The sequence below is a fragment of the Euprymna scolopes genome, chromosome 38 (genome assembly GCF_053919585.1).
Source record: "Euprymna scolopes isolate OS-2025 chromosome 38, ASM5391958v1, whole genome shotgun sequence".
Lineage (NCBI taxonomy): Eukaryota > Metazoa > Mollusca > Cephalopoda > Sepiida > Sepiolidae > Euprymna > Euprymna scolopes.
The window spans coordinates 58,665,339-58,689,564 of NC_136519.1; the positions used below are offsets into that span (position 1 = coordinate 58,665,339).

A 24,226-nucleotide genomic window follows, 5' to 3' on the forward strand; every position below is an offset into this window, starting at 1 on the left:
ATTTTTTTTAAGATTTTATACGCTCACGAATAATGCTGAGGCTCTATATGTTTTGCTGGCGATTGTAGCTTGTGGCACCTAAGTCATATTTTTATTTTTGTAACTTTTGTAAATTCCTGATATTTATTATCTATAAAATGACCAATAAAGATTTGGCTCTATAAAAATAAATACATTATCTGCATGAGTTCTATTGCATTTAATTCTAATTTTTATTCCATCCTATTCTATTTAAGCGTGTTTTACCGCCGGGAACGCCGGATGGCCTTCTGATTATTGTAAATAAATATATGAGTCAATGTATAACATCATTTATCATGTGATCCAATTTGTCCCATTATAACTAAAAGGTTCTCGACTTAATTAATAGAGTATCGACGCCACTACTGCTGCCTAGTTTTATATTTCTCTTAAGTCTAGTCGTAGTTATGGCATATTAGGTTTCAGTAAATAATGTATTTTAATGTATACATTAACTCAAAGTTTCTCATAATTATGAATGACACAGTGAGCATTTAGCAAAAGAGTGTATGTTTTTAAACGTCATAATTTAACGTATATACTCGTGTTTGCACACACTATAAATAGGTATGTGAATTAGATTGAAATATAAATAGTATTTTTACTTCTACAAAAGAAATGATAAAAAAAATAATGTTTACTTATTAGAACATTATTCTACAATTTTATATGCGTTTTCTCATTTTTAAGATAATGTTGCCAACGAAACTATCTATTTTTCACTGGGGCTTACCAGTGGGGATTGACAGCTCTTTGAGTCATGTTTAAGTTTTCGCGAATCCTTTGCATTGTGACAACTTTCATATGGTAATCTTCCAGTATATATTTTATTATTTATCAGGGAAACTACAGTAAAAATATAGTGTGTTCAAATATTGTAACTGGTTCATTCAAAACTTCCTGCTCTTATATATGTTTTGGGTTAATTCTAAATTATGGGCCCACACATGAAAACCATCCTTTCATCAAATAACTAATACCATAAATACCAATATACATAAAATAGATTCTGTTTTATATGGAATCAATTTCAGACTGTACATAACATTAGTAAAGGTATTAAAATATGATTTAACGAATCTACACTACACTTAGATAAGACTGGGAATACAGCAATCAAAACGTTGCAAAGAGAAATTACGATCAAGAAAAGAAGATCCATCTAAAATCATTAAAGTGTTAAACAATAATATTTACATCTACATATGTGCGTGCAAGTATGAAAATCAATACGAAAAGTGTATATTGTTTCTCTATTATTCTTATTTCTTATAAAAACATGATTTTCGATCGTAACTTCGATATTCGTCATTGTAATTTAGTAGCTTTATACATTACAATGCAATATATATATATATATGTATATGTGTGTATATATACATATATGTAAAACAACGCAATATATATATATATATTATTGTATTAGTTGCATGGTTTTTCAATTGTCAACACACACTAAATATCCATTATAATAATGGCGCTTTTGAATTGTGAAAAATTATTCAGTTTGCTGAATTAAACCAACTGAATAATTAACATACAAAGGTTATTCAAAGAAACGACAGAAAACGGATAATAAAGAAAAACTTACCTCACGATTAGTGGAACTCAAGTGAAGTTTGTTGTTTAACTTTTTTTGTTTTGTGTGTGTGTGTCACAATAATTTTTGGAATGTTCGACTTTTCACAAATATGGAACTGCGTTGCTTCGACAAACGTTCCTTTTTTATATTTTGTGCGTGTTGTGCAACTGCAAAAGCCGGAAAGGATTTATTTACCATTATGAGCAAAATAACATGTTCGCATGTATACACGGATATTAGCTTGACGTGCAGGCTTACACATACACACGTTGACACGTACACACCCACAATTTTATTCATTAGTTTAAGAGGTCACTTCTTGCTATTTTAAGAGATTAGGTGTGCACAGTTTTATTTAAATGCTTTCACATACGTATACATATAACACACACACACACATATATATATACATATATATGCATATTATATATATAATATATGTGCATATATTTCTACACGTATACATATATACGTATACGCTAATATACGTATGCATACATATATACATATGTTTATGAACTCTATATAAGTAAAAAGTTACTCGTCACGTGTCAGTTAACATTTTTCATTAAAGTTTTTAAACATCTAATTCATTTGAATCAGCAGGTTTTACAGCAGCAACGCTTAGTTTGGATTTGATAGTTCGATGAAAACATGTTGACATAATAATTTTCCACATAGTTTTACGATTCGTGAACTATTTTTTTAGCTTGCATAAAATGTGAGTCCAACATATTTATATATATATATATATATATATATATATATATATATAAATTCAATATAAATATGTTGAACTCATATATATATATATATATATATATATATATATATATATATATATATACTAGCATGGGTGCCCGGCGTTGCCCGGGTATGTGGAGGTGTGTGTTGAGAAAAAAAACAAAAGTCGTAGTAGGAAGGCAGGCTCGAACCCGTACTGCGAAGGAGGAAAAGAACAGGAAAAATCGTGACGTCTTTGCTGTTACGATCACCGCCAAACCAGAAGTGACGTTGGTTTAAATTAAGGCTAGATAATCGAAAAGAGGGAATGACTTTCGAACGTATTGGCGAAAAGACGACTCCTCCCTGAAGAAAAGTTTAGCGTGAAGAAATTAATGTTTTTAGCCAATTTTTCGGTATCCGTCGTCTGAAGAGTCAATCTTTAAATCGATACTGATCTTGTGAAAATGCGTCGCCTCTATCGAAAGTTTTAGGTGGTCATGCAAACATATATGCATACATTTATATACTGGTAGCTCAAATTTTCGACCCAAACCGATTAAACAGCTTGACCTATCTCTGAATACCCTTTATGTAAAATTTCAAATGTTTAGACCAGAAAGTGTCTGAGTAATTTGGTAGAGACCGCAGAGGTCAGATTATTAAAACTTTGACCCCTATAATGGCCCCTTACGCACACACACACACACACACACACACACACACACACACACACACACACACACACTTTTTTATACATTTCAGCCCGGCGTTGCCCGGGTGTTGTGTTTAACAAAAAAAAAGCGGTCAATTTTTTTTTAATTTTTACCCCTATTATGTCCCTTTACCATTTATTGTTTTGGGCTCAAATAAAGTTATTAAGTTAAACTCATGTCCAAGGAACCTATATCTAAAATTTCAACTGTTTATACCCAAAATTGTCGGAGGAGTTTGGTAGAGTTTTCAAAGGTCAAATCGTTGAACTTTGACCCCTTAACAGCCAGATTTCTGGCCGGAAACAGATCACAAAGATTTTACCAAATCTCAGTTCTCTGTATATCAAATTTCGAGTCTGTAGCCTTAAAATTGACAGAGTTATTGCGTAGGGAAATGTGCACAGACACACACACAGACACACACGTTCACATTTATAGATATAGAGATAAATATATATATATATAAGTATGTATATATATATATATAGAGAGAGAGAGAGAGAGAGAGAGAGAGAGAGAGAAAGATACCTACCTTTTACGATTTTTTATCCGATATATCACCCTCTGTCTCTATATTTTTCTCCATCCCTTTAATATAGTATTAGTATTTGTGGTTTATAACGGACAATTTTAATCTTCAATTTTATAGCTGGTTGTATTACCTTTTAAAAGACAATGCACGAGAGAAGGAAACGAGGAAGTGAAACTAAAAGGCACATTATTAAAGAATTAGGCTAAATAAACATGGTGTAATGTAGGGCATAATAACTATGAACTGCGTAAGAAATTGGTGACTAAGTGAGAAATTACTTAGAACAAGTATTCATTCTTAAACATAACTTGATTAACAAAACAAAATATGTGATATATTTTGCGTGATTACGTGATATATTAAAGAGTGAAAATTTCTGTTTATTTCTTTTCTGATCCATGATTTCGGGTTAGTCGATTAATAATTTAACGTTCTGCTTTAGTGTAAGAAACTCGTCATTTCTGCAAACGTTTTCGATTGTTCATAATGAGTTACAAAATTAAAATGGGAGAATTCATTGAGAAATTAGTTTTAAATCGTTTTAATAGAATTTAAGTATACATTCTCTTCTTTGGTATCGAATCTGGTTGGCAGTGAATTTGTTTGCTTGAATGAGTAAGGCTTTGATGATGGGAGGTCGCAGGGCTGCAATTTGAGACATCGAAAATGGCAGTGTATTTATTATGCCTTTAAAATCTTTTTGGGCGTGTCATGTGAGATGTAGGTAAATGGAGCTGTTAGAGGAAGATAGGTGACATGCAAGCCGACGAGAAATATTACTTCTTGTCAAAATACTGTTATGGAGAGACAATCTACTATTGGAAAGTATATGTAGATAAATAACGTTGATGAAGGCAATAGATTAGAAACCTATCTATATATCTATAAAAGTGAAAATGTCTGTCTGTCTGTGTACATCTCCCTACCAAATAAATCTGTCAATTTTCGGTCTACAGACTCGGAACTTGACGTACGGGGTATTGAAATTTGGGAAAATCATTTTAATCGGTGTTAAAGTTCAACGATATGACCTTTGAGAACTCTACCAAACTCCTCCGCCAATTTGGGGTCTAAAGACTTGCAATTTTAGATATAGATTACTTTGACATGGATCTAACTTTATAATTCAATTTGAGCCCAAAACAATAATAAATCAGGGATCATAATTGGGGTCAAAGTTTAAAAAAAAATTACCTCTGCGGTCTCTACAAAATTACTCAGTTAATTTTTGGTCTAAACATTTGAAATTTTACATAAAGTGTATTTAGACATAGGGCAAGATTTTTAATCGATTTTTGTCCGAAAATTTGGCTGCTAAGGCGTAAAAGTTCAAAAGATTTTACTTTTTCGATCTCTAGCAAACAATTAAGTCAATTTTGGGTCTAAACATTTGAAATTTTACATAAAGTGTAGGGAGATGCAACAAGCTTTTAAATCAGTTTTTGGCGAAAATTTGGCTACCAAAAGGTGAGAGTTGAAAGAGTTGACCTTAGCAGGCTCTACTAAATTCCTCCGCCAATTTTGAGTCTAAACACGTGAAATTTTAGATGTAGATTACTTAGACATGGATCAAACATTTTAATTTGAGCTCAAAACAATAAATGTTAAGGGGGAAAATTGGGGTCAAACGTTAAAATAATTTACCTCTGCTGCCACTATCAAATTTTCTCTATGGCAGTTAAGCAAGTCTATTATATAGAAAGGCATTACCGTACATATGCACACTTTTTAATATATACATATGCACAGAAAATTATGAACCGTACATAGGGCCTGACCAGTGCCGGGCTGAACTGCTAGTATATAATCAATACGATTTACCTTAAAGTAATACTGTAATTTTACAATTTTGTGACAAAGATTAGAAAACAAAAAGCATCGTAATTTCCTGCCCTTTTCTATTTCCATATGTTAAGAAACCACGCAGGGTTTATGAAGTCAAATTTTCGAAGGCAGACACTAATGTTTCATCCTTTCGGGAATCTTCTGTGCAGGGTATCACGATTAACACCAGTTTACATATTCGAACACGGCAACACTGGTTATCTGGTGCTCGATTAGCAAAGATCGTATCCAATCGGCTACCATTAACCGCGGGAAATAACGTTGAATTTAAACATTTTATTTTTTTAATGTTTTTTTATGTTTTTTAATGTTTTTACGTCAGTCACAGTGATCTATTCATTATACGATGATCTATGCATAAGAGTTAAATTGACCGACTTAATTCAACTGAAAGTGCTCAACGATAAGAAACGAGTTTCTTAAAGGGGCTGACATAATATATATATATATATTTAATAATAATTTAAGACCACTTAAAAATCTTTAAAAATAAACTTTTTTTACGGATAGATTTTAAACTCTTCCGACTTAAGGTTACTAATACTACAATCTAACAGATTATAGAAATAAAAAGCTACATTCCAAAGATTTTATTTAAAAAATTTGCATTTTTATTAAATTAGTCTTTTTAAAAATGATCAAAATTATAAGACCAGGGGTATAAATTGTTAGATTTATGGTAATCCTAATGTTTTTAGTTCAGTTAGAGATTAGCAATCAATGTCTAACGGGGTCACCATGCCTAAAACAAGGAAACTAACCGAAGTTGAGCGCTCTCGTATTCTAGGATTCCATAAGCAAGGTTTGTCACAGCGAGCGATAGCAGCTAAGGTAAATCGTAGTAAATCTGTTATTTGCAACTTTCTAAAGAACACTGAGAATTATGGAAAAGCAAAATCCTTTGGTACGCCCACCCCCCAAATTTCTCCTGCATTGAGTAGGAGAATCATACGGGTTATTATTAATGATAGAGGATTTTTTCTAGTCAAATTAAGGCGGTTACAGATGCTGATTACAGTCCAATAACCATCAGATGACACTTACAACAAAAAGGCATGTTAAATAAAAAGCTTAAACAAATTTCTCGATTGCTTCCACGTCACAAGGTGGACCGCTTAAGATTTGGTTGTGAATACCAAACCTGGGACGTTGAGAAGTGGAAGAAAGTTCTGTTTTCTGATGAGAAAAAATTAAATTAAGATGGTCTTGATGGCTTCCAATGATATTGGCCTGACAAAAACATGCCACTTGAAATTTTTTCTACACGTCATAGTTGTAGAGGGTCCGTAACAGTATAGGATGCTTTTTCTTACAGAGGGACGATAGACCTCCAGGTGGTGCACGGTCGTCAGACAGCAGCTTGTTATGTTAGCATGCTACAAAAAGCATATTTGATGATGGAGGGTCATCGTTGGTGTGGGGATGGATGGTTATACCAACAGGATAATGCTGAAATCAACACTGCAAGACGGACCTTGAGCTTTCAACATGAAAATGGAGTCCATCTCTTGGGACATTCTGCATGCTCACCGAACTTGAACCCAATTGAAAATGTTTGGGAATGGATGACAAGAGAGGTTTATCGAAATGGCAAATAATATACAACAAAAAATGAACTTCGTAAAGCCATCTTCAAAAATTGAGAAGGGTCCACACCGCACATTAATAGAAAATCTTATTTCTAGGATGCTCCAAAGAATTTTTAAGTCATCAAAAGCAGTTGAGGTAGAATTCATTATTAAGATTGATTGTTGACTGTTTTCATACACTTTTCATACACTTGTACAATTTGATAGAATTTTTGTCTCTGGTTTTATAATTTTCATCATGTGTAAAAAGCTGATTTAATAAAAATGTAAATTTTAAAAATACATCTTTGGAATGTAGCTTTTCGTTTCCATAACCTTTTGGAGTGTAGTATTAGTAATCTTAAGTCGGAAGAGTTTAAAATCTATCCTTAAAGAAAAGTTTTTTTTTTTAAAAGATTGTTTAGTGATCTTAAATTTTTGATCAGAAGTGTGTATATACACACACACACACACACACACACACACACACACACACATATATATATATATATATATATATATATATATATATATATATATAAGAGAATTGTATTTATATTAGATTGGAATTTACCATTGTGTATATTCGGTAAACACTACATCCTTTTCATTTAATTTCTTATATATATATATATATATATATATATATATATATATATATATATATATATATATATATATATATATATATATATATATATAGGGGAGTTAAAGAGTATATAAGGATTGCTCAAATGGAGAGTTTTCGATTCAATAAAAAGCTCGACATACAGTTGGAGCTTAAATACAAGAGAAAATTATTGCATATAGAATTATTAATCAGTTTGAAACACGGAAATACAATATAGTGTGTAGTGGTTATAAATGCTTTTTTATGTCAGGCATTTCGAAGCCTAATGCTTTTCATTGGAATAGGACAGGAAGTGCTAGGTAAAAAGATAAAGCAATAGAGGGGGTGAGAGAGTTGTCTAAAGGAATATTAGATGATTATGGTACTTTAAATATGCTAGAGAAGAGTTTTAATAGTATTAGGCGAATGGAATACGCTTTAGGGAGGAGATGTTATAGGTTATAGGATTTAGTGTCCAATGAAAGTTACATGTACCGATTTATACAAGTAAAATAAGGTCATAATATAAAATTACAAATTTTGATCCTGGAGAATACCGAATATAAAAAATAGCCAGGATCAATCCATTATTTTTGTACCCAGCCGTATACAATAATATAAAGTCAAATATTGCCGAGTAAGCTCATCGTTCAAAGAGATTTGTGTATGTTCCTCTGCAAAAAATCCAATTTTTCATCCAAGACTATACCGGGTAGAACAAACACTCCTTATCATTCTATCGATTTCTGGTCCCCATACCCTCAATTTCATAAGAATACAAAAGTAAATTATAGTGATAAACTCAATAGTGCGACGATAGTTAATATATACCATTTACCAAAAGTAATAATGTAATTTTACAAGTTTTCATGTCGTAGATACCTGAGCAAAAACAATAGTCTTAACCAATTCCTACTTTTTCCCCTTATCTCTCGAACCATATTCAGAAAATATCAATACGTGATGTTGATGAAGTCAATAATCCAAAAATACTTTACTACTGATTCCTTACTAACGGTAATATTGTAATCTTAGAACTTTTGCCTGACAATGATAGGTAAGCATATAGTCCGGTCAATTCTTAATTTCTTCTACTTCTTTCACTTCAACATATTAAGATGATACGTGAAACGAAGTCGAATTTAAAATATCCTTTAGTAAAAGTAAAAAAAAATAATCTTACAACGGGCAACACTGTAATGGTTCTCATCAATTCTTCATTTCTTGCTCTTTCGATTTCACAATAATAATAAGTAAATTGTGTTTATAAAGACACTAGTTCGAATGAATTGAATATTTGGAGTAAGTTTCGGAAATATATATATATAGATATTGCGTCGTATTTATATATATTTCCGTGGTACTGGGTTTGCTAGTCAGCTAATGAAATTCTTTTTTATTGAAACATGCATTAATCATATCCGCTAGGCTCGTATTTGTACGGCAAAAGTTCATTTGATCTCTAAATCACCTGTTTGTTTGGCGCTAAGGTTTTCTAAGATAATTAGCATCGACTCGTAAACTTATGGTGTTATCATCATCATTACAAAGAGAGGGAAAGAAATTAATAGTTTCAGTAGTTCTCTAGATGTTTTCTGTATTGGCGCGGTCCAGTAGCGGTCTGGTTTCTTCCGAATTTTTTGTAACTTTTCATTAAAAACGGAATTTCTTTTTTGAAGGGTATGAAAGGACAGGAAATGATTCTCGATTGAGGTGAGTGATAAAGCGTGGGGAATAATATCATAGTATTAATAAAATGAATAAAATGTAGGGAATAATATCATAGTATTAATAAAATGAATAAAACGTAGGGAATAATATAATAGTATTAATAAAATAAATAAAACATAGGAAATAATATCATAGTATTAATCAAATGAATAAAACATAGGGAAAAATATCATAGTATTTATAAAATGAACAAAACGTAGGGAATAATATCATAGTATTAATAAAATGAACAAAACGTAGGGAATAATATCATAGTATTAATAAAATGAACAAAACATAGGGAATAATATCATAGTATTTATAAAATGAATAAAACATAGGGAATAATATCATAGTATTAATAAAATGAATAAAACATAGGAAATAATATCATAGTATTAATAAAATGAATAAAACATAGGAAATAATATCATAGTATTAATAAAAGGAATAAAACATAGGAAATAATATCATAGTATTAATAAAATGAATAAAACATAGGGAATAATATCATAGTATTAATAAAATGAACAAAACATAGGAAATAATATCATAGTATTAATAAAATGAATACAACATAGGGAATAATACCATACTATTAATAAAATGAATAAAACATAAGGAATAATATCATAGTATTCATAAAATGTATAAAAACTAGGGAATAATATTATAGTATTTATAAAAGTATAAAACACAGGGAATAATACCATAGTATTAATAAAATAAATAAAACATAGGGAATAATACCATAGTATAAATACAACGAATAAAACATAGGGAATAATACCATAGTATGTACAAAATGAATAAAACGTAGGGAATAATACCATAGTATCATTACAATGATTAAACATAGGGAATCATACCATAGTATGAATAACATGAATAAAACATAGGGAATAATATCATAGTATTAATAAAATGAATAAAACAAAAGGAATTATATCATAGTATTAATAAAATGAATAAAACATAGGGAATAATACCATAGTATTTATAAAATGAATAAAACATAGGGAATAATACAATAGAATTAATAAAATGAATAAACCATACGGAATAATATCATAGTATTTATATAATGAATAAAACATAGGGAATAATACCATAGTATTAATAAAAGGAATAACACATAGGGGATAATATCATAGTATTACTAAAAAGAATAACACATTGGGAATAATATCATAGTATTAATAAAATTAATAAAACATAGGGAATAATATCATAGTATAAATAAAATGAATAAAATATAGGGAATAATATACAAAGTCTTAATGAAAGGAATAAAACATAGAGAATAATACCATAGTATTAATAAAATGAATAAAACATAGAGAATAATACCATAGTATTTATAAAATGAATAAAACATAGGGAATAATATCATAGTATAAATAAAATTCATACAACATACGGAATAATACCATAGTATTAATAAAAGGAATAAAACATAGGAAATAATATCATAGTATTAATAAAATGAATAAAACATAGGGAATAATATCATAGTATTAATAAAATGAATAAAACATAGGGAATAATATCATATTATTAATAAAATGAATAAAACATAGGGAATAATATCATAGTATTAATAAAATGAATAACACATAGGGAATAATATCATAGTATTTATAAAATGAATAAAACATAGGGAATAATACCATAGTATTAATAAAATGAATAAAACATAGGAAAAAATCTCATAGTATTTATAAAATGACTAAAACATACGGAATAATATCATAGTATAAAAAAATGAATAAAACATAGGGAATAACACCATAGTATTAATAAAATGAATAAAACATAGGAACTAATATCATAGTATTAATAAAATGAATAAAACATAGTGAAAAATAAAATAGTATTAATAAAATGAATAAAACATAGGGAATAATATCATAGTATTTATAAAATGAATAAAACATAGGGAATAATATCATAGTATTAATAAAATGAATAAAACAAAGGGAATCATACCATAGTATTTATAAAATGAATAAAACATAGGGAATAATAGCATAGTATAAGGAAAATGAATAAAACATAGGGAATATATCATCGTATTTATAAAATGAATAAAACATAGGGAATAATATCACAGTATTTATAAAATGAATACAACATAGGGAATAATACCATAGTATTAATAAAATGAATAAAACATAGGGAATAATATCATAGTATTCATAAAATGAATAAAACATAGGGAATAATATCATAGTATAAATAAAATGAATAAAACATAGGGAATAATACCATAGTATTTATAAAATGTATACAACATAGAGAATAATATCATAGTATCAATAAAATGAATAAAAAATAGGAAAAATATCATAGTATTTATAAAATAAATAAAACATAGAGAATAATATCATAGTATTTATAAAATGAATAAAACATATGGAATAATACCATAGTATTTATAAAATAAATAAAACATAGGGAATAATACCATAGTATTTATAAAATGAATAAAATATGTGGAATTATATCATAGTATTTATAAATAGAATATAGAACATAGGAAATAATACCATAGTATTAATAAAATGAATAAAACATAGGGAATGATACCATAGTATTTATAAAATGAATAAACCATAGGGAAAATGACAGAGTATAAATACAATGACTAAAACATAGGGAATAATATCATAGTATTTATGAAATGAATAAACCATAGGGAATAATACCATATTATTTATAAAATAAATACAACATAGGAAATAATACCATAGTATTAATAAAATTAATAAAACATAGGAAATAATATCATAGTATTTATAAAATGATGAAAACATAGGGAATAATACAAAAGTATTAATCAAATGAATTAAACATAGGGAATAATACCATAGTATTAATAAAATGAATAAAACATAGGGAATAATATCATAGTATTAATAAAATAAATAAAACATAGGGAATAATACCATAATATTAATAAAATGAATAAAACATAGGACATAATATCATAGTATTAAAAAATAAATAAAAAATAGGGATTCATACCATAGTATTAATAAAATAAATACAACAAAGGAAAAAATACCATAGTATTAATAAAATGAATAACACTTGGGGAATAATACCATAGTATTTATAAAATGAATAAAACATAGGGAATAATACCATATTATTTATAAAATGAATAAAACATAGGAAATAATACCATAGTATTTATAAAATAAATAAAAAAGGATATAATACCATAGTATTAATAAAATGAATAAAACATAGGGATTAATATCATAGTATTTATAAAATTAATAAAAGATAGGGAATAATACCATAGTATTAATGAAATTAATAAAACATAGGGAGTAATACAATAGTATTTATAAATTGAATAAAACACAGGAAATATTATCATAGTAATAATAAAATGAATAAAACATAGGGAATAATACCATAATATTAACTAAATATATACAACATAGGAAATAATACCATAGTATTAATAAAATGAATAAAACATAGGGAATAATACCATATTATTAATACAATTAATAAAACATAGGGAATAATATCATATAATTTAAAAAATGAATAAGACATAGAGAATAATATCACAGTATTTATAAAATGAATAAAACATAGGGAATAATACCAAAGTTTTAATAAAATGAATAAAACATAGGGAATAATACCATAGTATAATTAAAATGAATAAAACATGGGGAATAATATCATAGTATTTATAAAATGAATAAAACATAGGGAATAATATCATAGTATTTATAAAATGAATAAAACATAGGGAATAATACCAAAGTTTTAATAAAATGAATAAAACATAGGGAATAATATCATAGTATTTATAAAATGAATAAAACATGGGGAATAATACCATAGTATTTATAAAATGAATAAAACATAGGGAATAATATCATAGTATTTCTAAAATGAATAAAACATAGGGAATAATACCATAGTATTTATAAAATGAATAAAACATAGGGAATAATATCATAGTATTTATAAAATGAATAAAACGTAGGGAATAATATCAAAGTATTTATAAAATGAATAAAACATAGGGAATAATATCATAGTATTTATAAAAGGAATAAAAACGAAGGGAATAATACCATTGTATTAATAAAATGAATAAAACATATGGAATAATTCCATAGTATTTACAAAATGAATAAAACATAGGGAATTACATCATAGTATTTATAAAATTAATCAAACATAGGGAATTATATCATAGTATTAATAAAATTTATAAAACATAGGGAATAATATCATAGTATTTATAAAATGAATAAAACCTAGGTAATAATATCAAAGTATTTATAAAATGAATAAAACATAGGGAATAATATCATAGTATTTATAAAATGAATAAAAACTAAGGGAATACTACTATAGTATGAATAAAATGATAAAACATAGGGAATAATGCCATAGTATTTATAAAATGAATAAAACATAGGGAATAATATCATAGTATTTATAAAATTAATAAAACATAGGGAATAATATCATAGTATTTCTAAAATGAATAAAACGTAGGGAATAATATCATTGTATTAATAAAATGAATAAAACATAGGGAATAATATCATAGTATTAATAAAATGAATAAAACATAGGGAATAATATCATAGTATTTATAAAATGAATAAAACATAGGGAATAATATCATAGTATTAATAAGAGTAATAAAACATAGGAAATAATATCATAGTATTTATAAAATGAATAAAACATAGGGAATAATACCATAGTATTAATAAAATGAAGAAAACATAGGGAATAATATCATAGTATTAATAAAATGAATAAAACATAGGGAATAATATCATAGTATTTATTAAATTAATAAAGCATAGGGAATAATACCATAGTAATACCAAAATACCATTGAATAGTACCATAGAATAATACCATAGTAATACCAAAATACCATAGTAATACCATAAAGCATAGGGAATAATACCATAGTAATACCATAGAAATAATATAATCAATAAAACATAGGGAATAATATCATAGTATTAATAAAATTAATAAAACATAGGGTATTATATCATAGTATTAATAAAATGAATAAAACATTGGGAATAATATCATAGTAGTTATTAAATTAATAAAGCATGGGGAATAATACCATAGTAATAATAAAATGAATAAAACATAGGGAATAATACCATAGTATTAATAAAATGAATAAAACATAGGGAATAAAATCATAGTATTAATAAAATTAATAAAACATAGGGAATAATACCATAGTATTAATAAAATGAATAAAACATAGGGAATAATACCATAGTATTAATAAAAGGAATACAACATAGGGTATAATATCATAGTATTTATAAAATGAATAAAACATAGGGAATAATATCATAGTATTTATAAAATGAATAAAACATAGGGAATAATACCATAGTATTAATAAAATGAATAAAACATAGGGAATAATATCATAGTATTAATAAAATGAATAAAACATAGGGAATAATATCTTAGTATTAATAAAATGAATAAAACATAGGGAATAATACCATAGTATTTTATAAAATTAATAAAACATAGGGAATAATACCATAGTATTAATAAAATGAATAAAACATAGGGAATAATCTCATAGTATTAATAAAATGAATAAAACATAGGGAATAATATCATAGTATTTATAAAATGAATAAAACATAGGGAATAATATCATAGTATTAATAAGAGTAATAAAACATAGGGAATAATATCATAGTATTTATAAAATGAATAAAACATAGGGAATAATACCATAGTATTAATAAAATGAAAAAAACATAGGGAATAATATCATAGTATTTATAAAATGAATAAAACATAGGGAATAATATCATAGTATTTATTAAATTAATATAGCATAGGGAATAATACCATAGTAATAATATAATGAATAAAACATAGGGAATAATATCATAGTATGAATAAAATTAATAAAACATAGAGTATTATATCATAGTATTTATAAAATGAATAAAACATAGGGAATAATATCATAGTATTTATAAAATGAATAAAACATAGGGAATAATACCATAGTATTAATAAAATGAATAAGACATAGGGAATAATATCATAGTATTAATAAAATGAATAAAACATAGGGAATAATATCTTAGTATTAATAAAATGAATAAAACATAGGGTATAATACCATAGTATTTTATAAAATTAATAAAACATAGGGAATAATACCATAGTATTAATAAAATGAATAAAACATAGGGAATAATATCATAGTATTAATAAAATTCATGAAACATAGGGAATAATACCATAGTATTAATAAAATGAATAAAACATAGGGAATAATACCACAATATCGAAACCGAACACAAACAACAGAACACCAATAGTTATAATATGGCTTAGAATTGACGAAGAATATGTATAATTTAGTGTTACCAGACTGATAAAACAAAACACGACAAAAATTGTAAAATTTTATAGAAAACTTCCTCGAAGAAACCCCTTACACAAAATTTTTAATAAAAACCACCTGAAACCGCCCTATAGTGTCTGTAGAAAACATAGAGATAGTAATTAAAGTACATACTTAAATAAAAATGGGGGCAATAAAAAGAATATTAGAGGAAAAATTACTTAAAAAGGTGACCAACATAACTTCAAAATTACACAAATGACAAAAATATAATTAGTATATAACTATATAGAATATAGATTATTACCTTATGAAATGCAATGACGCGAATCCTAATTGAAATAAGAACACTAGTAAGGAGCAAAAAATATACCTGTTAACAATACGTAACGCTGCTAAATAAACACCAAAACAAGAGTATCTTTTATCAAGCCACAATATTTTCCAAAGAAAACCCGAAGAAGAAAAAAATTACCTATGAATGACCTTTCAAGATTTGAACGCAGATATTACGATCACAGAAGTACATTGAAAAACGAAAAACGTCGAATGAAAACAGCATTAGCGAACCAGGACTAGAATATCAAAGAAAGTGACAAATAGCTGTGAGTAGAACAAAAAAAATAGTACGTACAGGCAGCATTTTGCACAAACTTTAAGGAACTTTCCATTAGGGACTGAAATTTTGTAAAAGCAACATCGTCTGATGATGTATCTAGTAAGTTTAAATCAATTGACTGAAACATACTCATGAATGTGTAGCGATACCTTAATGCTTATGTAAAAAAAATAAAAATTAGATCTTGCTCTGCATTAGTTTTATATATAATTATTTACTATAATAATTATTAAATACCTGCAGACACTAGTGTTTCATCCTTTCAGGAATCATCAGTGCAGAGTGTTACAATTACCACCGGTTAAGAGATTCGAACGCGGCAACGAAGCCATCGCTGAATCCATTAGCAAGGACCAAATTAATTCGGCCACTGTAAATCGCGAGAAATATTGTTGGAATTAAAACATTTATAAATGTTTTTTACCGAAATTTCGTTATTTTTCGTTAAAAATTGTACATATAACACTAATCTTTTATTTTAATACACAACTGATATCGTTCAGTAATTCCAAATCAATTCACAACAAAATAACATATAACAAATTCAACTTTTTTTCTTTTAAAATGTGATCACTTCTTTAAAAATTGTACATATAAGACTGATTCTCTATCTTAATACACAAGTAAACTCGTTCGAGAATTCAAAAGCATCAACAGTTTTCACTTAAAACACAATTCGCCTTCCTTACCAATGACTAGGAGAAAATATACTCAAGCCAAAGGAAAAGTTAACTCACCGGACATGTATTTTATTAAGCTTATCGAAATTAATTTTTATTTATTGTGGACTATTATCCTCATCTTTTTCTTAGTTGTTTCACGACGTTTCGGCCAACTATTCCTCTGGCCTTCGTCAGGTGGTAACCGTGACATTGTCAGCTGTGTGAATGGGAATATTATCCTGCATGAATATACGATTATCGTCCAAATTCCGGCTAAAGTAGACTAGAAAATGCCCAGTCAATATATTAATATACTTGGTCGAAGAAATTCGATCTTGCAAGCGAACTATAGGACCTAGACCATTGGCACTAATAACGCCCCACACCAAAACTGAACCTCCATAATCTTGCAGCGTTGTAAGTGTGCATCTAGGATTACATTCTTCGTCCTTCCTTCGTCTGACGTAGTGCCTAACCTATTAAACTTGCTTTCGTTGCTAAAAATCTCTTTCAACTAATATCAAGAGTCATGATCTTCATTGCATTTTACGAAGTCCAGACGGCGCTTTCTGTTCTTTGCAGAAATCATTTGCTTGCATATTAGAACATAGCCACGCAAATTAAATTCCTTCAATCTGTTTTTAAGTGTAGAAAGAGAGCACTTTCTGACAAAATTACACTGTTGTTGGATTTGGGGAACCGTTTCAAATCTTTCTTAGGCTGTGGATCTTCATCACATTGTCTTCCCTATAAGAAGTAACTCTAGACCGACCAGATTTTGGGGCACCACGAAGACTGCAGATGTTTTGATGCTTTCGCACGGTCATTCGTACCGTTTTCTCATAACATTTCAATTTGTAGCTAATTTCTCGATTGTATAAACCGGAAAGGTTTATACAATGATTAATAAGTTCCTAACGATCACTCGAGGTATATGAACTAAAAGTTATGTTGTATAACCTAAGAACGACAACAGTTATGATTAAAAATGCTAAAAAGTGGACATTTTACGATTAAAGATGATAAAAAGTAGATATTTTAAGCTGATTTTAAGTTCATGTGCTGTTGCGGCGTTTCTTTTTGCCTTCTAGATTATAAGTTATTTTTTGAAATTGACTCTAACATTAGGATACTTCAATTAAAAGTAAAATATGAACAGATAAACTTATAGAAGAACTAGAGACAAATCCAATGAGGTATAGGTTGTTTAAATAGTAACATTTAATTTAGCTTTCATTTGCAGTTTTTGAAAAAAATTACAAGTACGGATTTTCTTTTTGGCTGCACTATATATATATATATATATATTTATATATATATATATATATATATATATACATATATATATATATATATATATATATATATATATATATACATTTGATTTTCTAGGTTTCTTACATTTAGCAAATTAGGTATAAACCATTATAATATTTGCTAATATTTTTCCTCTGAGGAGATGGGTAAACATCGAAAACCTATAGGTTAAGGAGATATAATTATTGAAATTTATTCTTGGGCTTTGCGTCTAATAATAATTCTAGATTTGAAATTTAATCGTTTCACATCATAAAATTTAAATTACTAAATTATGATTTATTTGCTCTATCTGGTATATTGAGTAATTTTCATTTAGCTGGGATTGTCTTTATAAAATAATATTTTGTAAGACCGATAATCACTGGATTTACATACCAGTAGATGTATTGCATTACATTATTCTGAAGTATATATATATATATATATATATATATATATATATATATATATATATATATATATATATATATATATATATATATACAGGATGACCAAAAATAACGGGCCACAATTCTAATTTGGCCCCGTTTCTTAGTTTTGTCCGAATGAAATGAAATTTTGGTTATAACTAGTTTATTATATTCAAAATATCACATGAAAACACTAGGGTCTTTGGTCTTTTTTTCCGTTTTACAGCATATGGCCTCCATTTAGCTCCGTGCATTTCTTGAGGTGTATCACGAAGTTGCCCATGACGTTCTTACAGACCGAATTGGTAATGGCTCTCATCTCCTCTCTGATGGCTTCCTTGAGTTCCGTGATGATTTTGGGTTTCCCTGTGTAGACTCTGTCCTTAAGATAGCCCCAAAGAAAAAAATCTGGGGGGGAGGAAGCTTTGGTCCGGGCTATGGGGTGCCCACTCTTCAGTCGGATCACTCGGCCTCCGAAGTTCTCTTTCAGCCAATCTCGGGACAGGATTGAGGTGTGAGAACTTGCTCCGTCCTGCTGGAACCAGAACTTGCTCATGAGCGACGGGTAGATGGTCTGGAGCTCACTCTTGAAGATTTTGAGGACCTCCACATACCGCTCCTTTTGTGACTGTTACAGCTGCGCCAGATTCTTCGATGAAAATTGGTCCGCTGATGCCTCTGACCGAGATTGCAGCCCACACCGTGCACTTAGGAGAGGGCAGGAGCTTGGTGGCTATTTCATTGGGTCTGGAGGACCCCAGAAGACATTTGTCTTGAAGTTCGACTTTCCATCAAGATGGAAGTGGGCTTCATCTGAGGTCCAAAGGAGGTTAAGGAAACTTGGTGTCTCCTCGATCTTCTCTAGCATCTTGACTACCATAGCCCTCCTCTGCTTCTTCTCTGAGGCTGTTAGGGTCTGCAGTATCTATATTCTATATGGGTAAGCCCTGATATCGTTCCCCAGCACTCTCCTGCAAGTCTCACGGGACATACCGAGGGACTTACTTCGCTTACGCACAGAGCGTTTCGGACTCTGCTGGAGAGACTCTCTCACTCTTTCGACCAGCTCGGCTGTCCGCTTCTTGGGACGTCTCGAGTGGCTTGGACGGTTCTCTCTGGCAGCGTTGAGGTTCTCCACGGTCCCATACTTCTCGAAGTGGTCCACCCAGTTCAGAATTCTGCTTTTAGATGGAACCTTTTTCGCATTCAAACTGACGCATGAAACTGTTCTGTAGTAAAATTTAACACAGTGTATTCTTTGTCCCAGCTCCCACTGGGGTCTTGGTGTACTCACAGTCGTTGATTCTGTCATGCCCTGTAAAATAAGGGAAATCGGTGAATAAATAAAGGAGATATCACATACAGTGTACACGGGACCCGTTTTTTTTTTGGGGGGGGGATTACCCTGTATATATATATATATATATATATATATATATATATATATATATATAATTTAGTTGTCTATAAATTATTTAAATGGGATGTTGATAAAAAAATATATAAAAACAGTAAACAATAAATAAATGATAAAAGAGTTATTGAAATTCCGTTGTATGAATTGATTTGAGTCATGTTTGTAAACTCTTTATGTCAGAGTATTTCACTATCATATGTTTTTTTTTCGATAAATTTCTCACATACTTCATATTCATCAAAATATTAAAATGAAATTTATTTAAGTTTTTTATATTTTTATTATATTTTATATTACGTCCTTCGATGAGTCAATAGTTCTGAAATCTTGATTGGTATAAGAGGCTTAACGGAAAAACACTTCCAAGCAAGAAATTGTGAAAACTGAGCAAACAAACTTACACTTATTTACTTTAATAAAACCGGAATAGTACGTTCGCTATATCATATTTACTACTTGAAATCATTGAAACGAAAATAAATATAAAACTAATCAGTTTCGTTCTCATGAAAGAACCCTGTGACACACAGACACGTTTCGTTCTCGTGAAAGAACCCTAAGACACACAGACACATGCGTATTTATAAGAGTATAACATTTTGTTTTTTATTTGGAAAAGGTTAATTAGTTTGTTTTTCTTAATTTGGTTAATTGGATGAATTATGTTTTCATCAGAATAACAAAAATAACAAAGATAAAAGAAAAACGTTAAGGAAATGATGTTTAATAAATAAATGTAGGTTGACAAGGGGGTTGCATAAAAAAGTGATTTGCACGGGTTCACCCTCAAGTAATTAGGAAGACAGCAGCCGATTAATTCTTGAAGGACAAAGTAGAACCATTAATCAAAGTGTTATCATGAGTTAAAGAATTAGCTTCTGTTATTTCGCTTTTCCTGTAATGTTGATATTTTTACCGTTTTTGTGGGCTTGTTTAACGGCATTACAATATTTCAAATACTAATGCTAAAACACCCATCGTTAACGATATAAAGTCACAGTTTACATTTGCACGCTTTGCCAGATAATTAAATGCCGAAAACAAATATTTACTGCAAACGATTCGTAGATTATTCGATATGCCAACCACTTAAACGTCAGTTTATGTTTAAACGTTATTTTACGGCATATTATCCTTATTTATTAAACAATGCCGAAATACAAAGATTAATTTATTTCCGTTAAACAAGTTGCTATCTTTCCTCGAACTAGCAGAAAACTGTGCATAGCTCTCTTAAATGTTAGTGCATATATCTATATCTTTATCTATATGTATATATAACGAACAAAAATGAAAAAGTATGAGAGTGAGCGCCTTTTCCCTACTAAGTCAGATGAAAATGCAAAATAAAAAAAACAGGTATTGTGAATAAGAGTAAGACTACAAAAACCATCGCAACAATATTTGACAGATTCAAAATGATGTCTTTATTACAATAAACTATTTATTTTCAATGGAATTTTCACATACATTACAAAAATTAACACATATTGTTATTACACTTCTTTCTGAATTTGTTTGACCTTACGCGGTTGTATATGTATATGTGTATATTTGAATATATATGTATATATATATATATATATACATATTTATATATATATATATATATGGTTAAATATATATATATGGTCAAATAAAATCAGAATTTATATACAAATATATTTAATTATATATATATATATTTAATTATATATATATATATATACATATATATATATATATATATATATGTATATATATATATATATATATATATATATATATATATATATATATGCGCAGATTGTGATGTTATAATCATCAGATCGTTATTGCCGGAAAATGATATTTTTTTTAAATAAATGTTAATTTCAACTGTATTTCTCGTATAAATACATACATACATACACACATAATACGTATATGTATGTATGTATGTATGTATGTATGTAGTCAGGTCATGTCATATGCTACTGGGACCATGTAACCCAGTATTACCTGCCTCATGGTCGGGTCACCGGCGACTAAACTGGTTCCCCCACCAGACTTGTTTGTTTAGAAAGGTGGCTAGTCTCCCTGAAGGATTAAAAACAAGACCTTCCAAAGGGCGAATGAACTCTTTTTCTGGGTCAACGGCCAACTAGCACAGTGTATATTTGTGTGTTTGTGTATATGTGTATTGGGGTGGAGAGGGCTCCCGTAAGCCGTGGTGAAGGCAACCTTTCTAGGAGAAGCAAATCTCTGATTTAAAAAACAAAGCGGGAGACCAGTACCCGCATTAAGCTGGTATGCAGTTTAATTTGTTGCTGGCTATCTTGCTCTTGCTTGTTGCTGGATCTCAACATTTTGAACCGAGAGAGAGACTTAGCTGTCGTACAAAGCTAAGACTCTGTAACATCATCTTTGTATAGATACTCGCTCAGACATTTGGGCTCATGGATTTTAAATATCTGAGGGAGTGGCGCTCGTCTGACAAGACGTTGCAATCACCATGTAGACATATGTTTCGTTGTGAATATGTATATTTAAGTATAAACGCTTAGCGTTTTATTCTTCATCACAGAGGTAGAGCTCCAATTTTTTTTTTCTTCCCAATCCCCGTTTTCCGCTATATACAATTCGTTATTATTTCTATTAACTATGTTCCACTTTTTGTTTTTTTCTTCCCAATCCCCGTTTTCCGCTATATACAATTCGTTATTATTTCTATTAACTATGTTCCACTTTTTGTTTTTTTCTTCCCAATCCCCGTTTTCCGCTATATACAATTCGTTATTATTTCTATTAACTATATTCCAATTTTTGTTTTTTCTTCCCAATCCCCGTTTTCCGCTATATACAATTCGTTATTATTTCTATTAACTATGTTCCAATTCGTTATTATTTCTATTAACTATATTCCAATTTTTGTTTTTTTCTTCCCAATCCCCGTTTTCCGCTATATACAATTCGTTATTATTTCTATTAACTATATTCCAATTTTTGTTTTTTCTTCCCAATCCCCGTTTTCCGCTATATACAATTCGTTATTATTTCTATTAACTATGTTCCAATTTTTTATTATTTCTATTAACTATATTCCAATTCGTTATTATTTCTATTAACTATGTTCCACTTTTTTATTATTTCTATTAACTATATTCCAATTTTTTATTATTTCTATTAACTATATTCCAATTTTTTATTATTTCTTTTAACTATATTCCAATTTTTTATTATCTCTTTTAACTATATTCCAATTTTTTATTATTTCTATTAACTATATTCCAATTTTTTATTATTTCTTTTAACTATATTCCAATTTTTTATTATTTCTATTAACTATATTCCAATTTTTTATTATTTCTTTTTTTTTATTAGTAAACTCCCTCTCCTTCATTAGCCCTTAAAATTATTCTGACATGCACCGTGTTGCTCCACGAATATGTTTTCAAATCTTTTTTCGACACGCAAACTAGCTTATAAATATAAAGACACACATAATGAAACTCGATGTTCAGTTTCACTCCCCCCACTACCACCACCTACTGTTCTGATAAAATACGCCCCACTTTAAAAATTTTTAATTTATATACTCTATAAATCCAGCTTTTGTAATTTTTTAACGATTTTCCAACAAAATTAAAATACGATTTCTCCATTTATATTCTTCTTTTATAGAGAGCTCGCAACTTGATAGTCTTTTTTTTTTTTTGAAGAGTTCAGTTTTTTTGTTTTTTTTCTATAGTGTAAAATAGTTCTGGGTCATGAGACCGATGGCTTTTTGTAGCGAATAAATGTAACTGATTGCTTTCGAATAAGCTGTTAAAAGTCAGATATAAAGAAATTAAAAGAAACAAATATTAATATGCAATCATTGTTTAATCAAAGTAAATAAATAATTTATAAAAATCTTAATGAAATTTTATAACTACATAACACCTTGCACTATTAAAACATACGATGTTACGATTTTTTAGTGACACCACACAGGAAAAAAGAGAAATCTTTCTATTTCTAAATATAGAGAAAATTCGAAACAAAGTTAATTTTAAATGAATAAACCTTATTTAAAAAGTACAAATTATATATTCGTTGTTTTTACGTCTAAAACTAAAAAGATTACA

General features: G+C 28.5%; 1 protein-coding gene across 1 annotated transcript in view; it reads right to left on the reverse strand.

The window, feature by feature from the left end:
- The window catches only part of LOC145263161 (solute carrier family 28 member 3-like), a 688,175-nt gene extending 686,287 nt beyond the window's left edge, over positions 1-1,888 (reverse strand). The window contains exon 1 of the mRNA XM_080120169.1: positions 1,613-1,888. The gene's annotated coding sequence lies outside the window, so the exon portion shown is untranslated. The remainder of the gene's footprint in view (positions 1-1,612) is intronic.
- Between the last annotated feature and the right edge of the window lie 22,338 nt (positions 1,889-24,226).